At 34.1% G+C, this 9,386-nt stretch overlaps 1 protein-coding gene across 1 annotated transcript in view; it reads right to left on the reverse strand.

Moving 5' to 3' along the window:
* Positions 1–174, reverse strand: part of skor2 (SKI family transcriptional corepressor 2) — a 14,156-nt gene extending 13,982 nt beyond the window's left edge. Inside the window, exon 1 of the mRNA XM_047804508.1 lies at positions 133–174. The gene's annotated coding sequence lies outside the window, so the exon portion shown is untranslated. The remainder of the gene's footprint in view (positions 1–132) is intronic.
* Between the last annotated feature and the right edge of the window lie 9,212 nt (positions 175–9,386).

A 9,386-nucleotide genomic window follows, 5' to 3' on the forward strand; every position in this document is an offset into this window, starting at 1 on the left:
AACACCTCTCACTCTCGCAGTGTTCATTTGCGTCCAGTTGGACTGCTAAACCCTGCAGGTGTTGATGCATCATGTAGTTTTTATTGTAGTGCAAACTTTTCCCCCTCTCTTTAGATAAAGAACATGACTTACCTGCTTTCAGCATGCGCGCGTCTTTGCGCTCCCTCGCAGTCTCCACGTTTGTGCTGCGTTTCTCTTTTACACAGTGGCGCTACAAGCCGGGTTGCCAGATTGGGTTCACTCCATTCTACACATTCGCAGTTTTAAACCCGCCTTGTGCATGCTAAACCAGCCCATACTGTAACTTTGCCAACTCACATCTCCCAGCCCAGTGTGATTAAAAATATCACACTCCAGGGTAAACCGCCCAATCTGGCACCATTGTTTTATATTTCTGAGCCTTTTCTTTTTCTTTCATACAGTGACTAATGGGTTGCTGACCTAATCAACTCAAATTCTCAAAAATGAGACAAATAACAAATAAGCCCTTATAAATTGTGCTTATTGTATGTGTAGATATTAAAATAAACGCTAAACCATACAAAAGTATGCAATGGATAATATATATAATAAACTATTTATTCCAGCACCTCTCACTGATTACATACAAATTGAAAAATAAAAGTTGCATCTTTTGTACCTTTAGTACAACTACAGTACATGTTGTGCACTGTTAATTAGCTGTTTAGCACCAGTGGTCCTTAGGGTCCAATTATGTAGACTATATTCCCATTTTCACGTAAAATATACATACTAAACATGCAAAAGAGACTGCCCTTTGGTACCACTTCAGTCACATGGAATTGCCTGTGAGTTAATGGGAGCAATTCACGCTGGCAAAACTGGAACCATTGTCTAGTGGTTTTCATTTCAGCCCAGCATTTCAAGTACACCTGACTTTTTTCTCCTCCTTTAACACACTTGTGTTGGTAGAGTTAATTCATTGCTCTGTTATGTACATCCAGAGTGCAGAGTGCTTTACCTGGAAAGCCAACATAGACCTGGGTTCACCGGGACAAAAATTTGGATCTGGCACAGCCTATAGATTTTCTTGAGTCTCTGTATCCATTCTTAATAATATGTGAACATTGTAAAGTACGTCACAGTTTTGGAAGTTTATCCAAATGAATGAAACGTTTCTACAGGCTCTTGTGTGTGGATGAAACCCAGAATGATGTGGCTGATGCATTTTGTATATCAAAATACCACAGTTGCAGTCAAACCCCCCTTTTATATGTACAGTACCCAGTTTGGAGCAAACTTTTAAAAAAAACTTCAAATTCAGGATTATTATACAAATACAGGTGTCAAATGAAAGGAAAATCCAAGCAACCCGAACAGCCTCAATGCGCCTCAGTACAAATTCTTCCAAAACATATTCTGAGCTGGTGCGTTGATGATGATGATGTTGGAGAACAAAAAAGGACAAAAATCTCCTGTAGCTTCTCCATTAGTAAACATGAAGGTTATAGAATATGAGCATAAATTTCATGTCCATCAGACCATTCAATGATCCCTTGTGCCCTGTGGACAGGGAAGAGTCATCCTGCAAGAGACTCCCATCAGAATAGAAATGTGTGATCATAGGATGAAGTAGCTCAGTCAGAAGTTTCTATTGATTTGTGGTGATGCTTCTCTCTAAGGGGACAAGTGGACCCATAACATGCCACAAGCATAAACAAATGTCCCACACTGTAACAGAGAGAGAGAGAGAGAGAGAGAGAGAGAGAGAGAGAGAGAGAGAGAGAGAGAGAGAGAGAGAGAGAGAGAGAGACCCTTAAATTGTAACTTGCTGTATCTTTAAAGTAAATACTTTAAAATAAAATCAAAAAGGTCACTGGCTAAAATAAATGTAACTGTTCCATTTACCCCAAAATTAATTGTTGATGATATTTGGACATGTTCAGAGTCTGATGTAGCCTTATACTAAATCTTTACAAAAAAAAAAAAAAAAAAATCTGTCTGAATGTCTATCTAGTTATTCATCAAGGTTATGTATATAGATATGCATATATATGTAAATAACATATGTATATAAATAATGTGTATGTATGTAGATAGGCTTGTTTGTTTGTTTGTAGATAAATATATTTAAATAATATAAATAAAAATAATTATATTTTTTTAAATAAGTGAAATTTGCTATAATTCTGTCCTTTAGTCCTATTTGGAAGTTTTCTACTGTATAGAAAACCTGAATGTTATTTGGGTTAAATAAATGAAATTTGTGCCAAAAAGGAAAAAAAAAAGGTTTGTGCATCTTTACAATAACATTTAATTTGTTTAAAGTGAAATCCAATTTGCTATTTATGGATTTTGGGAGGGACAGATTTTCTTCACTTTCCTATTAGCCTCATACTAAATGCTGAGCAAATCCAGAGAAGTAAATTTCTGTCACCAAATATTATAACTAATAAAATTGCAATTTGGGACAAATAAATACGGTCTTTCACAGTTGAGTTCATACCCTTTTCCCTAAAGTTTGGGCAACTACAGTATTAAGTTTCTATTAGTGGTTGTTTACATTACCTTTTACAAAATAACTCAATAATGATGTCCAATATGTCCACAGATATGACTGTGAAGACTTTGCCTGAAATATAGCCAAAATATTATTCAGGCAAAAGTCAGACATGATTTCCAACCTGTGCCTAATATTAATTAGGAAAGCATTTTTTTTTAACCTGAAAGCCATGAAGTCTTTATAGACTTCTGCATTATAGAAAATAAGATAGATAAGATAAGATAAGATAAGATAAGATAAGATAAGATAAGATAAGATACAGTACACCTTTATTTGTCCCACAATGGGGAAATTTCACTGTTACAGAATCAAAAGTAAGAAAATGCAAATATATAAAAAGAATAGACATAATATAATATATAGTATATACAAAACAAAAATGTATAAAAAGAGACCATGAATAAGTAGTTACACTAACAGACATACAGTATTGCACATAGGTAATATTGCACGTTTTTCAAAATTTCTGTTATTGCACATGTTCAAAATACTTTGTTACTGCATCCTAAATCAATTATTTTGGTATTAAACACAACAGACAATCCACGAACAAGGCATTCATCATTCAACAATATCATTAAAAGTGAGACAGCTGCATGACAACACATGAAACATTTACCTCTGCTCCTCAATGAGCCGCTCATTGATCCCTACGTTGAGGTTGAGATGTACATCCTTTACAAATGATTCATGAGCAGGATTAGTTATATAGGAAATTCCAAACATTAGTATGTCTTTTACAATAATCATAAACACAGCTAAAAGCACACGTCTGCATCGCATGACTGTAAGGGAAGATGATCTCTCTGATCACAGAAGGTCACTACTTTTGTGCGGTTTTAGTTCATCAACCTTTCTGCAGCTCTGCTCTGAAATCTGAGCATATCTCTTTACACTCGTAAAGTCAGATTTCATTTCATTATCGCATATATGTCATATATATGGGAATTACAATCTATAAACCATCCATTGTTTGTTTCCTGAAATCTTAAAATAAAAGAAATGCTTGTTATGTTACAGAGAATCCAGAAAACACAAAAACGCTCTGTCCTGAAGTCATCTCTAAACATCACAACAACAAAAACATATTTCTAACCATGATATTTTGTAAAATATATTTTAAAAATCAATTATATGCCCTTTTTATATTATGTGGAGCATCTGCCAAACTTCCAAGTGCCTGTGAAAGTTTTACTATAGATACTGTTATAGAAAATGAATCAATACATTTTGACTCTGAATCAGATTCATGTACTCAACATTGCTGTGGTTTAAAACATGTTTGTTGCACTAAACCAGCCATGCTTATAGTTTAGATAAATAATTGCATAAAACAACAAGAAACATCTGCATTTAAATTTGTAACAAGGAAGGAAACTGTATCATGCTGTAGATTATTATACAAGAATGTATTATTGCTATATTAGAAGAGCTACCTGCTTTCCAATATAACCCTACTGTCATTGGGCCTCCAAAAAAAAAAAAAAATTGTTCATCAATTCTATCATGTATTTATGCTATATTATACAAATGACTTTAGGTGAGACAGATCTAAATACTATTAAACTTCAATATATACTGTATACTATAATTCTATTACATTAATTAAATACTATTAAGTACTAATACTATTATACTTATTTGCATATGTATATTTCATATGTTTATTTTAACTGCACATTTCACACCTATATATGTGTACATACAATTTAATCTATACTACATATGTCATTCTGTTACACTGTGGAGATTATGTCACTAAAACAAATTCCTCGCATTTGAAAACATGCCTGGCAATAAAGTTGATTCTGATTCTGATTCTGATTAAATGTCATTTTGATTTTTTTCAATGTATGTGGAAAAAAATCGCAGAAATGTTACACTAATCAATGACATTGTAAAAAAAAAAAAAAAAAAAAAAACTTGTTAAATAGTTTTGATGTTAATTGCTTAGCTGGTTTGGGAATTCATGAAGTGTTTCAGTTTGACTCTGTATTTAATAAGTTTAGTGAGTTAGTGAATGATTAAGAGTTTTATTTGAAACAAGGCACCTTGGACCATTTAAACAGGACTGGGAATTATCTGTAAAGCATCACTATGGATTAGAATTGACATTTTCTTCCTAGGTACACTTACTGAAGTGGACTTGTTAACCTGTGAATCCTGGAATGTTGTGAGAACGGGGAATTTGCATAGTTTGTAAGTGTTTTTAATGTTTAGTGAGTAATTCCTTCAGATCACTACTCCATTTACAAATGCATTCACAGACAAGAGTATTAGGGAAAATATTGATCTGAATTTAGTGAGGGTTTTCTGTAACGTGAGAGGCTTTGTGTATAAAGAATGCCGTTGTAAGAAACTCTGCTCCAGGTGAATGGGGATCACAATTAAGCAAACTCTTCCAACTATACACGTTCTGAATGATTAGACAAGCCCACAGTCAGGTTTGTTTATTTCAGGACTTATAATGAGACACTTTCTCACTTTCTCTGGCTCCTGCTATACACCTGGGCTCCCGGCCTCATTGTCACAGGTAGCAGGAATCTGACAGAAATCTGACTCTTTGCCATGTTTGTATACATACAGAACTAATTTACTGTAGATGGAACCACATCTCTCACTCTATCTCTCTCTTTCTCTGGCTCATTAAGGGCTCTCTCTCTCTCTCTCTCTCTCTCTCTCTCTCTCTCTCTCTCTCTCTCTCTCTCTCTCTCTCTCTCTCTCTCTCTCTCTCTCTCTCTCTCTTAGTTCCTCTCACCACCAACTTGTAAACAGCTTCTAATGTGGCTATTAGAGGAAGAGGACAGGAAGCAGGGAAAACATAGTACTTCATTATTCATGAGGAGGTTTAATCCACTGCTTAATCACCATTGTTTGTGTGGAACGGGCCAGCGTTGCTCCTCTTCTGGAGACAGGAAGTCCATTAACCATTTATGATCCCTATAATTTTACAATTTCATTCATTTACACAGTGCTCTAAATGAGGAAAGCATTCCAGGGCAATTGGATAAATGGGCTTCCAGGGTTTTATGTTGTTTTTTTTAACTTCCTACATTGCTATATACAGTATTTTAGCATTACATTTCAGTCACATAAGCATTAATAAAGTCATGTATAAAAGTGTATAACAAACCAAAGTAAGTAAGAATGTAAGCCTCAGAGTTCGTAATCTATCTGTCTAAACCTAAACCTCACAGGCCAGACATGATCACTTGTAAGAATTACGTTGCATATGGTGTCCCTGCCAGTATTAATTGTACAATCTCCTAATCTGTGCTGTAATCCGCCGAAGCAGTGGGAAACGTGGCAGATTAAAGTGTTTACTGTTCTTGGTGCCCACAGACAAACAATAACCGGACATGTTTTTGGCATCCTAATTGTTTTGCTTCTCGTGACGATTAGCAGGATTTTATGACATCAATTCTTTTTACAACCTGTTAATGTGTGCTAGAAAAAAGATGAACCTCTTCATGATGATCTTCCATATGACTATAAGAGGAAATCATACACATATAGTGTATGCGATGAGTGTATACAGGATGTGAGGCAACTAGGCAGAAGCGGATGTTGGTACGACTAAATTGAAGAAAACGGCTAAAAATGATGGGTCATGTCATGGGGAAATGTTTTTTATGTAGCCTGCTTTCCATCCTTGTTTTTGCTGTCATTCTGTTTAATAAACTGAGCAGTACATACGGTCATGCTAGTGTAAAACCTTGCTTTCTAAGTGTGACTGGATCAAATCGCTAAATACATTATAGTCAAATGGACATGTTGTTCAATGTGGTCTTTCTCGTCATTATCAAAACAGAATAAAGTCCAGCTGGTGTGTTTTTTTCTCAATATTCATCAGTCCTGTTTCAGTGAATCTCAGATCTAATTAACCCTGCAGAATTGTCTCTTACAAAAAAAAAATTGCCATTTTGTGTATTCTATGAAGACTGTTGTGTGTGATCGAATGTAAATCCCTGAAGATTAGCAGTTTCTGAGATCATGCATTTCCTCTTTTCTCATCTTTGTGATGTTTGTGAGCAATATGTATCTTGATGATTTTATGCATCTCACAGCTGCTACCTGATTGGCTACTTGCATAAATGAGCATGGAGTATAAAATGAGTGTAAATGTAAAGAAAATAAAAAAGAAGTGGTATTTTTTCCAAACACTCACAAAACAAAACGTCTTAGAACTCAAGACGCTGTTCTAATGACGGCTGAGTAAAGCGGGCTGTATGCGAGCCTTTTGTGAGACATTTTCACCAAACTGACATCATTAAATACACACACTTCAGTCAAATGTTCTACCTGGGAGGCACCAGTGGGCAAACACACACAAGCAAAGCCAATTAACACACATAATTATTTTTGAGGCAACCGCTCACAAATCTCTTCCTGTTTTTAAATAACAATTCTCATTAGCTCTCTCACATCAACAGCAATGACAATGAAAAACATATTAAACGTATTTCAACAGCTCGGGAATCACATGACCAGGAAAACAGACTCGTACAATTGCTTACACCACGTACTGGACTGAATGAGGATTAAATCACAATGCACACATATCCCAGGATGCGAGATGGCTGGCTTCAGAAAACAAGCCGTTGTTAATGCACTGGGATTAAACTTCTGACTGCCACAAGAGCAATTTTAAGCATTTTAATGGCAGCTGTTAATAACATTCACCATAAAAACTACCTCTAATCACATGACTACATGACGGATCATGTTTATCTGCGTTGACTGAGAAGATTAAGTAGTGTATTATAGCGTATTATTATTGGAGACTATTGGAGAATGATGCAAGAGCCAGGAATATGAAGGAAATAACAGAAGAAAACATGTCATATCTTAAGGATTTGAGATTCTTGAAAGTCTCTTCATCCTGGAACAGTGGTACTGCCAGAGAACCACTAGTATGAGATCGTGTCAGAAATTTGCTCCTGTTTTGTTGTGTCTTTGTTCAGCATTGGATTTCTTTGTCATGTCACTTTATAGTGGTGTTTAATGAGTCATATGAAATACTCAGAGATTTAGGAATTTGGGCTTTTTCTGTATTTACCTGGCTTACCAGGGGTAATATTTTCATAGAAAAGTTACTAAAAAAAAAAAAAATATTTCGTTTTTTTCCAAGCAAATGTTTCTAAGTAAATGTTGATATCAAACTCTGAGACACCCCAAGTGCTTGTTCATAAGCGTCTAAAATTTAAGTGTTATCACTAAAATTCTATGTAAGGTTGGTAACAGAAGGAAAAACAAACATCTCACACTGAAATGCAAGACTTAAAATCAATCATTTGTCGACAACAGTGTACTTAGGGTTAATGAAAAAAATAAAAGAAAATAAAAATTAAAACACTATTTTTTATGGTGAAAGTATGGTATATATTCCAGAATTAAACAGAAATATATTTAGGTATAATTAAGTATATTGTTTATTTCTGTTTCAGATGATATGAGTAACATCTGTAAATGAGAAGTAGCTTTAGGAATTTTCAGATTTCAAACATTAGATTTAAGCTTAGCTCCGTTTCACTAGTTTTCCAGAAACTTCTATGCTACTAATTTGTAATAAATACTAAATATATATTTCCCAACGGTTTCCATACATAGAGAAGTATAAAATATTTTATATACATACAGAAGTATATAAATGTATGGCAGATATTTTAGTAAAAAGTGTTCATTTCCCTTATGACTAGAGACATTTGGGACACTTATTTTTTGTTATTTTTTTAGCTTCTTTAGCTTCTATTTTAAAATAAATGAAATAAAATAAAATTTAGATTTTTTTTTCTGGGTTAAATGTACATACTTTAAGAACAATAAGTACTAAGTATTACATTTAAAAAGAAATCCAATGAAATTACAAATTATATAATTTGAATGAAAATGTATTTTATTTCTAAATAAAATTATTTCAGGTACTTTTTTATTTTGCATTTCACTTCATTTGAACTTATTGACTTGTTTATAATGAATTATATCTCTTTCTGAGCACAAAGTCTGTGTTGTATGTTGCTTAACAATACAACTTTACTGAATGGACAGATGGTTTGTTCTTCATTCCATAAATGACTGTATATAAAATATATATATATATTGTATTTGTTTTTTTGTTTTTTTTCCCTCTGAATCTGCACCAGCAAGTAGATTGCGGATTATAGAAATCTTTTCTAAAATCGTTATTAATCTTCGTGGCTAAAAGGAGAAACATATTTACATGATTTCAGAGTAAACCTATCCAGTATATTAGTAGGGCTCCAGATGTTGCTATGATCCTTTAACATGAAGCTCCCTGATTGGCTGGAAAGCTCTTTTGTATTTTCACTTTAGTAGGAGGTGAAAGTGGAGGTCAGGATAAAATGCAGTGGATTAAAGACTCTTTGCGATTTAAGTATACACTCTATTTAAATACACGATGAAAGTACTTCTGAAAATATTTGGTCTTGATATACAACCAATTCCATGAGTATGACAAAATAAATGAGAGTGAGTGAGCTGAATGATTAAATACTGACAAAAAATTGTTCTGTAAATGAATCATTTTCACATTATATTAATTCTTGAGATTAAACATTGTGGAGCAACAACAACAACAACAACAACAACAACAACAACAACAAGGAAAAGAAATGTCTTAAACAGCAAGTTTAACACTTTATCCTGGCAGTGATGGACCCAGAGCTTATCCCAGGAACGCTGGCTTTGACACAGGAATACATCCTGGATGAGACATTCTTCCATTCACACACTTATACACAATTTGGGGGCAATTACAGAAACCAGTTACATCTTGTTTTCACTTACACTTTAGCAGTCCTTCTGTTTATCTTTTTTTTTCAAGTACTAAAAACATGTTCCA

This window comes from Tachysurus fulvidraco, chromosome 20 (genome assembly GCF_022655615.1).
Source record: "Tachysurus fulvidraco isolate hzauxx_2018 chromosome 20, HZAU_PFXX_2.0, whole genome shotgun sequence".
In the NCBI taxonomy this organism is placed as follows: domain Eukaryota; kingdom Metazoa; phylum Chordata; class Actinopteri; order Siluriformes; family Bagridae; genus Tachysurus; species Tachysurus fulvidraco.